The sequence below is a fragment of the Limulus polyphemus genome, unplaced genomic scaffold (assembly GCF_000517525.1).
Source record: "Limulus polyphemus unplaced genomic scaffold, Limulus_polyphemus-2.1.2 Scaffold10691, whole genome shotgun sequence".
Lineage (NCBI taxonomy): Eukaryota > Metazoa > Arthropoda > Merostomata > Xiphosura > Limulidae > Limulus > Limulus polyphemus.
In genome coordinates this window covers 181-4,426 of record NW_013676301.1, presented here as the reverse complement: position 1 = coordinate 4,426, position 4,246 = coordinate 181, and the positions used below count along the sequence as shown (strand labels likewise).

Genomic DNA, 4,246 nt, shown 5'->3' with positions numbered 1-4,246 from the left:
TATCGAAACCCGGATTCTAGTTTTGTAAGTCCGCAGACATACCGCTGTGCCACTAGGGAGCGCCAGTTTATGCTCATGCGTACCAGAAATGTATATGTATTACCCTTCGAAATAGTTTACCACAAAACAACTTTTTTTGTTGTTTTTAGTTTCAAAATTAAGATTCCAAATACCTAAATACAAGCAGTAAGATGTGTTATTTACTCTCCTTTTATCAAATTTACCATTAACATATAGTTTCGATGTGTTTCTCTTACTCTGGCTATAAGGTTGGTTTTCGCACGTTATGTGAAAAGCACGTTTCCACAAACATTACTAGCTACAAATATTAACTTGTGACATCCATAGAATCTTACCGTAATAATAAACGGAACATTGTTGACCAGCTCCAAAATTAAATTGAATGACATCAGCTGCTGCCAGATGTTGCCCTATAAAAATTGTTTGCAGTATTTGGATTAACAAAATACATTAAAACAATCAAGTTTTTAGAAATGGGATAAACATGGCGCCATCATCAACAGCGTCGTCTCCAATGTGTTTCAAAATAACTTGATTAAAATAATCAAAATGAAATAAAATTTTATCGCAAAAATAGCGAGTATTTATACTAATAGCTAATATGCAGATGTGGTGTATGTTAGTCATTGTATTTTAAAATATCATTGCTAATATTTCTAACATACAAGATGATATCATTAGATTATTTCTAGGATATTAACCGGTAATATATATATATATAATTATATATATATATATATATATATGATATAATTTGAAATTGTTTGTTTGTTTGTTATGGATTTCGCGCAAAGCTACATGAGGGCTATCTGGGCTAGCCGTCCCTAACTTAGCAGTGTAAGACTAGAGGGAAGGCAGCTAGTCATCACCACCCACCGCCAACTCTTGGGCTACTCTTTTACCAACGAATAGTGGGATTGACTGTCACATTATAACGCCCCCACGGCTCAAAGGGCAAGCATGTTTGGTGTGAGGGGGAAGACCAGATTGCGAGTCGAGCGCCCCCTAACCACCTGGCCATGCCGGACCAATTTGAAATTGACCATTTATTGTAAGCTTATGAATTTTGCTATAAATATATAAAACATTAATTTTTTCATATTAAACATAATGCAATATTATTACGAAACCAGCCACTCTGTTTTTACCGAGTGAAACTGATATTTCCTTAACACTATTAAGAAATTATTGCGGAGGTGAAAAACTATTAATATTTTACTAAACAAAAAATTGGAAAAATATGAAAAGTTTAAACTTCTTGCAGGTTTGTCACGGTAAACACAAAGTTTTTATTTCTTGATAAATTACGATAAAGTATAATCGTGTTAAAGAGATGATGTAGATTTTTATATACATATTTATTTATTTTAATTAAGTGCGATCATTTTCAATCAATTCCAAGCTTTTCCTAAGTCTTAAGTAAAAATCTGAACAATAATTCAGTTTTGCAATTTCAAACAAATAAAATATACTTCTTTTTTTAACGGTACAGTGAAAATGTAGGCCAAAAAGGTCTTACAAATAGAATTGTCTTATTTATTGGAATCTGCGAGATTAGTAAATGATTTTGAAATCAAAATCATTGAAACCATTAATTTCACAGATTTTAATTCGAATGCGAACATTAACAAACATATGTCCTTCAACACCTGACAGAAACTTTATGTTCTTCAACAACCTGACAGAAACTTTATGTTCTTCAACAACCTGACAGAAACTTTATGTCCTTCAACACCTGACAGAAACCTTTATGTCCTTCAACACCTGACAGAAACTTTTTGTCCTTCAACAACCTGACAGAAACTTTATGTCCTTCAACACCTGACAGAAATTTTATGTCCTTCAACACCTGACAGAAACTTTATGTCCTTCAACAACCTGACAGAAACTGTTTAGGCAAAGGTTAATAAAATATTTTAACCAGAAAATACCAAAGAATATTTAGTTTTTCACATACTTCACAAAATGCTATAAAACATAATTTAAAAATTAACCTTTTTTACCTGTTTCTTTTCACATTCACATATTTATGTGGTTAGGCAAAATTACTCCTTAAATATATTATTTAGATTAATAACTAAATAGAGTTGATTAAATTTTTAGTCTGGTTTCAATTTTATTCTGGACCTACTCTTCTGTTAAGTATCCATTGCATAACGCTCTGTAATTCAATTTTTATCTATAAGGTTTCAATATAGAATACCATAATATATTTTGGAATGAATGTTAAGGTTGATTTCATTATACTCCACTAACTTACCTTGTAGCTGAGATATGCTAGTAGTAAGGTCTCCAGAATACTTATCACTGCCAGTGTTACCTAGAAGAGATGATTGATTAAAAAAACTTTTAGGCCTAAATTAAAGATTCGAAATATAACGTTTGTACAAAAAACCTTAGTCTTCAAGATTACCAGGTTAGAGATTTCCTGTTTTTCCTCAGTCATATGTACTTTCTGAGACTATTGTGATTGGACCCTCTTTCAATAGTCACCTTATATATGAAGATAATCTAACTTACTATAATCACAAATTACTGTCGTTATACCAGCTTTCAATAGTCACCTTATATTTCGTGTCTAATTAACCCTTTGATGACCCTTTAAACCTTGTTTTCCTCCCTAATTTATTACCTGGTGACATTAAGTAACCCTACTTCCGCGTCTAATTAACCTTTTGATGACCTGCTATAATTTGCTTTCTTCCCTAATTTATTACCTGGTAACATTAAATAACCCTACTTCCGTGTCTAATTAACCCTTTGATGACCTGTTAAACCTTGTTTTCCTCCCTAATTTATTACCTGGTAACATTAAGTAACCCTACTTCCGTGTCTTATCAACCCTTTGATAACCTGTTAAACCTTGCTTTCCTCCCTAATTTATAACCTGGTAACATTAAGTAACCCTACTTCTGTGTCTAATCAACCCTTTGATGACCTGCTAAACCTTGCTTTCCTCCCTGATTTATTACCTGGTGACATTAAGTAACCCTACTTCTGTGTCTAATCAACCCTTGGATGACCTTCTAAACCTTGCTTTCCTTCCTAATTTATCACCTGGTGACATTAAATAACCCTACTTCCGTGTCTAATCAACCCTTTGATGACCTGTTCGTGTTTTAATCGATGTATATGTGTGTGTGTCCGTATGATAGAAACTGTTTAAGTCTGAAAGATACGGAACTGACAAAGTTTTAGCCACATACATAAAAAATAGATGTGTAATAAAATATGATCTAATCATATACTTAAGTCACGAATTCCCGTTATAAACTTCAACAAGCAATAAATAAAGATAGTTTTTTAATGTGTATGTGTATTACCGACATCACATTTTCAGTCAGACATTCACATGGATTTTAGTTACTGCTCTTCTGAAAGTTACACGTAAGAATAACTGTTTAAGTAAACTGATCACAGAACTTTCATGTTTAAAATCCTTTACCATCTAAGAGTAAAATTAAAAGTATAAAACCTCTAAAACAGAATGTTTCTGACGGTAAGTTCATTACTTTGCCAATAGATGGCGATGCAACGAAATTCTACCCACCTGGACACACCATAAAGGAAACGGACGGTCGACCCACAATACCGCTTCCCTGACAAAATAAGAACATGAGTGTGTGAAGAATTTCTACTAGATATATTTTATTTCTCTCTCTCTCTCAGGGCAATTACTAACAAAAGTGACATCTAGAAAATAACTAAATAAAGATCCGTCTGAATTAATATTATCTAATCTCATCTAAAATGTTACACTGCATTAACACAATGATACATACAAGTATCTTTATTTTCGAGCATGCGTACTTCAAATGAGCTTTAGTTTTTCAGAAACACGTAGGTGACTGTTTTGTCTGAACTGACGGAAAAGTACTTATATTTCTATCAATATGCAAATATCTTTAAGCAAGAAAAAAAAAGCTTTATGTTTAGTAATCACATCAACACCGTAGTGAATGATATAAGAGATTAAAATATAAAATGTAAAATAATTAAATACGATGAAAATGTATGTAATCACGTGCACTCGGTTTATTTCTAAAAGTTATTATTGGGTGGGTGATTTAATTTCAATAAATAAGGTATATTAGTAGTAGAAATTAGTAAACAACTAGTGAGTTTTACATACGTCATGAAAAACAGATGATTATAAAATGATTAATAAAATAATATTGAAGGTGGCATTAATTAAACAGGGGCTTGTCTATACTATTGTTAACTA

The 4,246-nt window shown here is 32.1% G+C and overlaps 1 long non-coding RNA gene across 1 annotated transcript; it reads right to left on the bottom strand.

The window, feature by feature from the left end:
• Positions 1 to 342: 342 nt before the first annotated feature.
• On the bottom strand, positions 343 to 3,634 carry LOC106476482. Its single transcript, XR_001291898.2, has 3 exons — positions 3,572 to 3,634; positions 2,282 to 2,341; positions 343 to 431 (listed from the first exon to the last, which is right to left on the bottom strand). It is a non-coding gene; the product is annotated as an uncharacterized LOC106476482 (long non-coding RNA).
• Between the last annotated feature and the right edge of the window lie 612 nt (positions 3,635 to 4,246).